Below are 10902 nucleotides of genomic sequence, written 5' to 3'. Positions count from 1 at the left end.
TGGAATTTCGGCGCTAGCTAGGCAGTGTAGGACGTGCGAGGGAAAAGCGAGTGATTTCTTTCCTACGAAAAGTACGGTAGGTGAAATAGAGTTGTCAGTTCCTCAAAAGAAGGTAGCGACAGGAAGGAAAGGGGAAGGTGGTTGAAATGAAAAAGATCGGCAGGACAAGGAAAGAATCATAGCATTATTTTTATTGAATCGTTTTTTGCAACATAAAACCACTGCACATTTTTTAACAAAGGTAAAGAAAAGTTAAGGAAAAATAAGTAAGAAATAAATAAAGGGAAAAGGGGGAAATTAAACCATGAAGTCCTTTTTTTTACAGCAGTTACAGGTGCATTTATATTTTACCCTCTCTGTTTAAGGAAATGTAACATTAAATGCCACAAAAATGTAAAACTGAAGAAATCAAAAATCAGTTCTAATTGTGGAGGTTTTAGCTGTTAAAAGGAACTGAAATTTCATCCAAATGGACATACAGATAATTTCAATCTTGTTAAGGAAAAAGAGAGGAAATAAGGAGAGAAAATTCAACAGGAAGATAAGAAAATGAAGAAGTTTAAATTGGAACCTTATGCAATATTGCCTCAAAGTTTAAAAAGAAGAAAAAGTAGCTAGGACTACAGAATGCATTGCATGCCTGTAAAGAAAAGAACTCGATGATTTCTTTAACCAAAGTATAAATAGAATGTATTGATTTCAAGACAGAAATAATACTGCTTAGAATCTGTACCCCAGATTGATAACAGTATTATCAATCAGTATTATTCCCTGAAGGGAAAGGTGGGATATGTGATATAACAGAATACTCATTATTTAGCCCTATCTACTAAACTTAAGTAATTGAGAACGTCTCCAAAAGATCTGAAACTTTTAAACAACCAGTCTGAAAAGAAGAGATGAAGTTTAGAGTAAAAAGAAGGACAGGGGAAAAAGAGGTAAACAATATATATATATATAAAACAAGCAACTATATTTCTACAAATAAGGACATTACCATTTATCTGCTCAAGCGGTGCTATTATTAAATAAAGTTTTACAGTGCTGTAACTGTTTATAAGCAGTTGGTGCTCTGAGTAAATGAGAGATTACAATATGCTACTTCTGACCATAATGCAGATTTTTATGGGAATATGTACTGTACTCGTTATTAGGGTGGGGTGGATAAAAGTCTAATTGGACTTGTAGTCAAATAAATAATTTTGACCTGTCTGCAGCAAAACTTTTGTAGTAATCCAAACATCAGGATATATCTTTGCAATAGTAATGTTCATGGGTCAGAGCTTCCTTCATCAGAGACTAAAGCTAGACTTGTGCAACATGGTTTTTTTTCTCCATAACCCTTGCCCTTGTATGAACCCAAATACTAGAATTTATAAATTACATTGATAGTTTATAGAAATTATATGAATCCAGCCAATTTCAAATTTGTCCATTCAAGCAACCATACCATATGAAATCACAGATATACAGTATTTAACAAATAGCCACAAAGATATCCATGCACAAGATACTTAAGGGAAAAAGATAATGTTGTTACTATGGACTAGAGAACATATGGAAGGACTTCAGAACGTATCCATCAAATTTGATTACTATACTCTGACAACATCTGTATCTTTCTACCCACAGGATAACTTTCCAAACTAATGGTCAAAGCAACAATGTGTGAAATTTCATACAGCTCTTAGAAATGCCACATGTCATTTCTGTATCTCTGACTAATGCCTCCATATCATTCAAGGCTTAAAACTAGGATTAAAAGAACTAGGATAACCTATCTCATCTAAGGATTATTTTTTTTGTGGGGGGTCATGGATGATAGCTCTTAAGATCAGTTAGAGCAAATGATACTTTGGGCAGGGGGGACAAGGATCTCATTGTCACCACCATTTCATTTACAGCTTGCAAAAAATGTTAGCTTAATTATGCAAAATGACTGTTAGAAGTTCTTACAAGCCAAACCACGGAAGAAACCAAACATACAATGGGAGAACCAAAGAGATCCAAGTATCTTACCTAATTCCACACAAGTGTGGAACTGCCTGAAATTATGCTATTATAATACATGTGTGGTGGGTTCTTTGGACTGGTTTCAACACCAACACAAATCTGAACAATTTTAATAGAGAACTTCATAAATTGCTCACCATATTGCTCAGATGAGATCTGGGTGCTAGCCAGAGCCACTGAAGGGTATCTGCACATGGATTCCATTGGACTGTTGTCTGAATACAGTTCAGGGAAGGGAGCCGGGTTTCCAACATTTCTTCTCTAATTGGTGCTGCATAGATCTGATGGTGAACCCCCCATTATGCTTCTTTGTCTTTGCCTCTGGACCTATGTCAGAATTGTTCAAGTCTTCTATATGTCTTAGAACCATTATGTGAGCCCTGATATAAAGAAAGGCAAGGAGCTACCCTTGCTTGGGAGCTACCATATTAAATGCCAGATATGTTTCAATAGTCTATATTCTGCATTTCAACATGGTCACTGTTGAAACACTGGGCAGTCAAATTGCAGAGAACATTGTTTAGAGCTACTTGGAATCAAATAAAACCTCTCAGTCTCTGCGGTGGACCCATCTGATATCATCCTTGCTCTTGACCTAGGAGAAATGTTGCAGAGATCCAAATCTCACCAAATATTACTAACTCAATGATAATAGTATCATTTCTGGGTCCACAGTACATTGGTTACCTGCATTCAAAACAAAAGTCAGATTGAGGATATGACCTGTCTTCTGTGATAGTTGTGAATGTATCTTTTGAAACCCTTGGAAGCAGAGGTGGTATTCAGCAGGTTCTGACCAGTTCTGGAGAACTGCTAGTGGAAATTTTGAGTAGTTCAGAGAACCAGTAAATACTACCTCTGACTGGCCATGCCCCCATCTATTCTCTGCCTCCCAAGTCCCAGCTGATCAGGAGGGAATGGGGATTTTGCAGTAATCTTCCCCTTGAGTGGGGAGGGAATGGAGATTTTACAGTATCCTTCCCCTGCCACACCCACCAAGCCATGCCCATAGAACTGGTAGTAAAAATTTTTGAATCCACTGCTTGGGACCCATAAAATTCTGAGGTGCACCCATTTAAACTGCTCATGCCTCTCTAACACCAAATCCTGGGAGATCTCAACCATCGCTCATATCAAGCATTTGGCAGGTTGGTCAATACATTAACAGAAAACAAAATAACAGAGTTGAAAGGAACCTTGGAGGTCACCTAGTCCAACCCCCTGCTCGAGCAGGAGGCCCTATACCATTTCAGACAAATGACTGTCCAGTCTCCTCTTGAAAGCCTCCAGTGTTGGGTCACCCACAACTTAAGGCAAGCCGTTTTATTGGTTGATTGTTCTCACCATTAAGAAATTTCTCTTTAGTTCCAGGTTGCTTCTCTCCTTGATTAGTTTCCATCTGTTGTTTCTTATTTTTGCCTTCAGATGGAAGTTTAGAAAATAGTTTGAGCCCCTTATCTTTGCCGCAGCCTCTCAAGAGAATCAAGCTTGAGTCACTTCTCCACTGTTCCAGTATTAAAATTGTATTTTCTTTCTTATTCTAACACCATTCAAGGGCAGTCTGTAGGTATGTGAAATCTGTTCCTCTCTGTTACCTGTTACATTGGAAGGAAAATCAGGTGAATGGCAATGAGTGGGAACAGGGACAATAAAGACTAGATAATAGAATCCATCTTCACTTGATCATTCAGAACAAAGACATATATTGTGTACCTAGTGAAGTCCATGATTTTGGTTGGAGGGTGGGAAGTGGGATGGCATTCTGCAATTTCTGCACATTCCTTGAGGGCCTACAAAGAGCACATTACTATAATCCAACAATAGATTGCCAGCACACAAGTCATGGCATGTTGAGCACCCTCCCAAGACGCCTGTCCTATTCTTTATAGCAAAAATGGTTGCAATAATACATGAGCACACAATAGGTACAAACTCAAGGTAAACCGCTCCAAACTTGATTGCAGAAAATACGACTTCAGCAACAGAGTGGTCAATGCCTGGAATGCACTACCTGACTGTGGTTTCTTCCCCAAACCCCCGTAACTTTAATCTTAAACTGTCTACTGTTGACCTCACCCCATTCCTAAGAGGTCTGCAAGGGGCGCGCATAAGTGCACCAACTTGCCTACTGTCCCCGTCCTACTGTCCCCACTTATTCGTATCCATTTCCTGTATTCATAATCATGTTTATACTTATATATCTGTTACATTATGCATGCTTGACCAAATAAATAAAATAAATATAGGAAGTCCTTGACTTAAAACCAATTGTTTAATGACCCTTCGAAGTTACACAGCACTGAAAAAAAGTGACTTCAGATCATTTTTCACCCTTGTGACTGTTGCAGCATCCCCATGGTCATATGATCACAATTTGGATGGTTGGCAACTGGCACTTATTTATGATGGTTGCAGCGTCCCAGGATCATGCAATCATCTTTTGCGACCTTCTGACAAGCAAAGTCAATAAGGAAGCCAGATTCACATAACAATTGTGTTACTAACTTAACAACTGCTTAATAATTATGGCAAGGAAGTTGTAAAATGGGGTAAAATTCACTTAACAACTGTCTTGCTTAACCACAGAAATTTTGGGGTCAGTTGTGGTTGTAATACATTCTAGTTTCATGACTTTGCTGAAATTGCAAGAACTGCTGAGTCAAAGAAAGTCTGAAGAAAAATCTTACTTCCTTGTTTCGGTGTTCCCTCTTTTCTAATAGTAATTTTTAGCTTAGTTGTAAAAAAAAATCACTATGTCACTGGTTTATTTATGTCACAAATGAGCTAACATCAGCATGAAAAAGAAATATTACGGTTTAAGGTTCAATTCAAAGATACTGCTACTCCTAAGCACTTTACTTGATTTATTCCTTAGTAATATCTCCACCCTATTCAGCTGTGCTGTGCAAATCAAGGCAGTCGCATTGATTCAGTCAATGAGGATCACTTGAGTTAACCATGGATTACAGCATGGTCAATCCATACAGTATTTTGACTGGGGCTATCTTATCTGTTTTATTATATTATGCCTATAATTTATTTAATAATGGTTTTATAGTTTACATATAAACACTAAGGAGAAACTTCCTAACAGTGAGAACAATTAACCAGTGGAATTGCTTGCCCTAAGAAGCTGTAGGTGCTTCAACACTGGATGTTTTTAAGAAGAGATTGGCAATCACCTGTCTGAAATGGTAGGGCCTCCAGTTTGAGCAGGGGACTGGACTAGAAGACTTCCAAGAGCCCTTCCAGCTCTATTCTGATTGATTAAACATGCACCAAATTGCTGCTACCTGTAATATGTTTTTAATTTAATTATACAGATAGCCCTTGACTTAAGACCACAACTGAGCCCAAAATTTCTGTTGCTATGTTAAGTGAGTTTTGCCCTATTTTATGACCTTTCTTGCCACAGTTGTTAAGTGAATCGCTGCAGTAGCTAAGTTAGTGACTTGGTTGTTTAGTGAATCTGGCTTCCCCATTGATTTTGCTTGTCAAAAGATGGCAAAAGATGTTCACATGATCCCAAGACAGGGCAACAAAGGTGGTATTCAGCAGGTTCCGACCAGTTCTGGAGAACCAGTAGCCGAGATTTTGAGTAGTTCGGAGAATCAGTAAATACCACCTCTGATTGGCCCCGCTCCCATCTATTCTATGCCTCCCGAGTCCCAGCTGATCAGGAAGAAATGGAGATTTTACAGTATCCTTCCCCTGCCCCGCCTACCAAGCCATGCCCCGCCCAGCAAGCCACGCCCACAGAACCAGTAGTAAAAAAATTTGAATCCTACCACTGCACTGCAACCATCATAAATGAGTCAGTTGCCACGTGTCTGAATCTTGACCACGTGACCATGGAGATGCTGCAAGAGTCATGTGAAAACCAGTCATAAGTCACTCTTTTCAGTGCTGTTATAATTTTGAACGGCCCCTAAATGAACTGTAGTAAGTCAAGAACTACCTGTACACAGTTGAACAAAGTGGCTACTACTCTACGCTATTAAAATCTTCTATTTTATAAAAGGACACAACCTGATCAGAAGCAACATTGCAATGGTACATATCACTGAAATAAACAACTGCCTTTCATGTGAAAGCTGAGTTTTCTCCATCTCACAAAATAGCTAAGGGTTTGCTATTGGGGCACCATGTTGCTGGCATTAAGCAGACCTTAGAATGATCATCAGAGACAACATACAAATGTATGCCAATTAATTAATTCCTTTGGTGAGAACGACAACACATAACAAAAGCAAAATACCAAGGAACAGTCAAAATTATAAAGATGGGATTGGGAAGCGAAAGCTCAGAAATGTCAGAAATAATAAATAAGAGTTCTTGCATCATAACAGAAAGTTAAGCAAGCCCAATGGTTGCAGAGCTTTGTGAGATGGTTATGGGCAACAAGGAAGAGGCTAAAGTACTGAATTCCTGTTTTGTATCTGTTTTTGAGCAAAAGGTGGCCCAATCTGTCAGCAGCTGCATCATGGGGTGGTAGAAGAAAAATGCAGATCAAAAGAGGTGAGGAATTGGTAAGGGAACACCTTGCTGCTTTATGTTTCTGAAATTGGATGGATTACTTTCCAGCATGTTAAAAGAACTAGAAATGTGATTTCAGAACCTGATGGTAATCTTTGAGTAGTCCTGGAGTAAAGGGAAAGTACTATAGTGGCAAAAAAGGATTTAATCAGTAACTGGGAGTCTCATTTCTAACACCCAGGAGCAGCAGATTGTTATTGTGCTTGTATAGTTTACCCATTTCTCTTTTTTTTTTCCTTTTTATTATTCTTTTTATTCTTTTCTTTTCTTATTAGGGTGAATATGCTTCTAGGCAGGGACGTGGTGTTTCAGTGGCTAAGAAGCTGAGCTTGTCAATCAGAAAGGTCAGTAGTTCGAAACCCTAGTGCCATGTAACAGAGTGACCACCCGTTACTTGTCCCAGCTTCTGCCAACCTAGCAGTTCGAAAGCATGTAAAAATGCAAGTAGAAAAATAGGGACCACCTTTGGTGGGAAGTTCCATGTACCTTCAGCGTTTCTTGCCACCTTTCTTGCCACCGTTGTTAAGTGAATCACTGCAGCTGATAAGTTAGTAACTTGGTTAAGTGAATCTGGCTTCCCCACTGACTTTGCTTGTCAGATCACAAAAGGTGATCACAAGACCTTGGGACACAGCAACGGTGATAAATATGAACCAGTTGCAAAGCAGGATTATGGAGATGCTGCAAAGGTTGTAACTGTGAAAAAGTCACATTTTTCAGTGCTGTTGTAACTTTGAATGGTCACTAAATGAACTGTTGTAAGTTGAGGACTAGCTGTAATTGTTTTGTGAGAATTCTGTGTTATATTTTTGGTTGTCTGCATTTTGCATTGTTTGTATTTATATTGCTTTAAATGTATATTGTATACTACAAGAAGTATGATGGAGTCAGGCACCATCATTTTTTTTTACTACTGGTTTTTTGGGCATGGCTTGGTGGGCGTGGCAGGAGAAGGATACTGCAAAAATCTCCATTCCCATCCCAGCCAGAGATTGTATTTGCCGGTTCTCTGAGCTACTCAAAATTTCCGCTAAACTTTCTCCAGAAACCTGCTGAATTTCACCCGTCAGCCACCCTATAATTTATAGTTCTATCTGCGTATGACACCTGTGCATATGGACACTTCGTTGTTCTGTGATACCTTATTGTATTGTATTGTATACTCAGCCCCTTTTTATCATGAATTAACACATGGAAAACAGGAGAAATTTCAAAATGTTCAAGTCAGCTCATTGGGAAAAACTAATCTTCATGGATCATTCAAATCAGTATTGATTTGTCATATAAATTATATTGTATTGATTGACAAGGTGCTAATCTGGGTTGCACATAACAATGGAATGGAAAATGTGACAATCGAAAATATGCCAATGGTGGAAAATATGCCAGGTTGCCATGCTTTGATATCTCATTTAAAAAAATTTCCATCCTCAAACATACGTCTAGGGCAGAGTTCATGATATATTATGATACTCTGAAAAGCTACTGTACTTTAATTTTCACAAATGACAGTTTAAATTCTTTCATATCACTAATTTGCTGAGAATTTTCCTGCTGCACCCTAGGCCAGGATCCTTAATCAGTGCAGAGACTTAAGATCAAGGTTTCATGTGCCTAATTAATTTTCCATTAATTGTGAGTCATCTGAATAATTATTTTCAGGATTACTTGTCCATGCTAGCAATTTTGGTGCTATATCTTTAAAAAAAAAAGGCAAAAGCAAAAGCTAAGGTATAATTGGTTCCTTTGAAATCATTGTAATGAACATGCACATTACTGAGAAAGCCAACCCTAAAAAAGTCATTGCCAAGTGTGGATATTTATATATATATGGTGGATTACGTGATTGTCCTTTCTCTTAGAGCTGTTGTTCAAGAGCTAACATCCTTTGGGCATAATGAGTCTAAAATATTGCCCAGAGAACTGTGAATTGGGTATGTATTAATAGTTGCTTGGATTGCAAACAAATAGGAACTCAAAATGAAATAGTAGCTTTCTGGTAGCTAGTTGGCCATAGTTATTAGTTTTGCTTGGTCGATCTGCTTTTACTATGATATTTAGGTTAGTTAAATTGCTCTAAACAGCCTGTGAGTTGCTTGCAGAAAAATACTTTAGGAAGAGGGGGTCTCTGGTAAACTATGATCTGGTGGAAAATTGGGCTTGATGCATTTTGACTTCACAAGAGACTAATAGAATAAGAATGTTAAAAAATTATTCACTTCTGCATAACATTGTTTAAATTTTCTCTTAAGTATGTTGATCCATGTTTCTTTGTATTTAACAGTTTCTGCCTCTTGACCCAGAGTTAGATATTAGGACATGTCTTTTTGGTAATGTGCTTCTGATAATTCACTGGTTGGAGGTAATGTGCAGAATATAACAAAGCACATTTTCTAAAGTTTAATCTGGTCTGTAACCATGAAACTGGAAGTTAACCTGCATTGTCTTAATTATATGGAAAAATATGAGGCACAAATAAATCAATGCATGCAGCATTATTAAATGCATGGCTTCACCATCCTTCTTTTTTGTGAAGTCCTCAATACATCACAGTGCTTGACTGATTTTGTGGGGGTATAGAAAGGGAACAGGGTTGGATTAGTGTTTTGAGTGGGAATAGAAAACATCAGAGCAGGCTGTGGAAAATATTCCAAAACAAAGCAAAATGCTTCCGTACTGAAGCCAGGAAACTTGTGGCCATGTCTGTGAAGTCAACAGGAACTGAGCAGGAGCTGAAAAGTATTTTATTTTACTTAGAGAAAAAACAAGAGCTTAAAATTATTAAATTTTAACTGATTATTCTAATTTTATTAAATTGTAATTACTTTCCCCCCTATTACTGCAATACTTCCATTGAACATTTTGAGGTACTATGATTGTTGCATGATTAACAATTGAAGTTATAAATGAAATACTATATATTTGTATGAGGAAAAGACAAAAGTGCTTAATAATATTCTGATCAAAATGAGCAACTGAATAGGCTGCCAATAGATATGAATTGCTGTCTTCAAGGTAAGTTTGGGGTTTTCTGTCTGGGGGCTATTTATTCTAGTTTTGAGACCCTGGTGACTTACAGATAAAATAAATAATATATGGAAAAGACAATATGATCAACCAAAAGAACAAAAGCTGAACTAAAAAGTGATCCACAACTGTTCTATCACAAGACCTGAGAGAAACACGTTTTTATTAATGTCCATAATGTTATAAAGTTGGGAGCCACACAAATCTTGTGAAGAAGGTTGGGGAGGATACTATTCCAGAGGGCAGGTGTTACGACTGAAAAGGTGTACTTCCTGAGTCCCCCCAAAATGACCCTTTTTCTGGGTATTAAAAAGCCTAGCATTGAATAAATGTTTGGTGGCGTAAAAAGCAGACTGGAAGAGCATGAAAAATTGAAGGTGGATGGAGAATCACGAAGAGGTTATAGTTAACATAGAGTGAATTCTATGTGTTAGTTTTCATTTAAGTGAATGCTATTTTTCTTTCATGGAAGTGCTCCCTTTAGAATCCAAATCAATCTATATTCATTCTTCCAGGACACCATAAACCAGGGAAGTCAAACTGGTGGCCCATGGGCCAGATGCGGCACACAAAAGCCATGCTCACCCCAGCTCCGTGAAGGGAAAAAATGTGTCCTAAATCAGTGGTGAAATTCAAATGTTTTTACTACCAGTTTTGTGGCATGGCAGGGGAAGGATACCGCAAAATCTCCATTCCCACCCCACACTTGGGCCAACCAGAGATGGTATTTGCTGGTTCTCCGAACTACTCAAAATTTCTGCTACCGGTTCTCCAGAACCTGTTAGAACCTGCTGAATTTCAGCTCTGCCCTAAACCAAGAAAAATAGTCTTTGTTTCCATCTTGGTTACTTCAAAGTTGTAAGGGAGCTTATTTTTAAATACATTACAGTATGTCATAGTATCCCATTTTTTCCCCAACTTGGTGAGCCTTCCCAATGCAACTGTACTAGATAAATACAGGTAGTACAACAGTTTGGTAAGTGACTGTTCGAAGTTATGGCAACACTAAAAAAAGTGACTTATGACTGTTTTTCACATTTTTTACCATTGCAGCGTTCGCATGGTCCATATTATCAAAATTCAGATGATGTTTGGCAACTGACTCATATTTGACATTGCAGTGATCTCCTTTTTCAATCTTCTGACAAGCCAAGTCAATGAAGAAGCCGGATTCATTTAACAACCGTATTAATAACAACTGCAGTGATTCACTAAACATGTGTGACAAGGAAGGTTGTAAAACGGGGCAAAACTCCCTCAACAAATCTCTCGCTTAGTAACAGAAATGTTGGGCTCAATTGTGGTCATAGGTTGAGGACTATCACC

The 10902-nt window shown here is 38.0% G+C and overlaps 1 protein-coding gene across 1 annotated transcript in view; it reads left to right on the top strand.

Moving 5' to 3' along the window:
* Positions 1-56: 56 nt before the first annotated feature.
* SLC11A2 (solute carrier family 11 member 2) overlaps positions 57-10902 on the top strand; it is a 72767-nt gene continuing 61921 nt past the window's right edge. The window contains exon 1 of the mRNA XM_087710544.1: positions 57-76. The gene's annotated coding sequence lies outside the window, so the exon portion shown is untranslated. The remainder of the gene's footprint in view (positions 77-10902) is intronic.

This window comes from Thamnophis sirtalis, unplaced genomic scaffold (genome assembly GCF_051295495.1).
Source record: "Thamnophis sirtalis isolate CommonGarterSnake01/CBP01778 unplaced genomic scaffold, rThaSir2_p1.2 scaffold_3, whole genome shotgun sequence".
In the NCBI taxonomy this organism is placed as follows: Eukaryota; Metazoa; Chordata; class Lepidosauria; order Squamata; family Natricidae; genus Thamnophis; species Thamnophis sirtalis.
The sequence above is the reverse complement of the archived record's forward strand: the minus strand, read 5'-3'. Positions and strand labels throughout refer to the sequence as shown.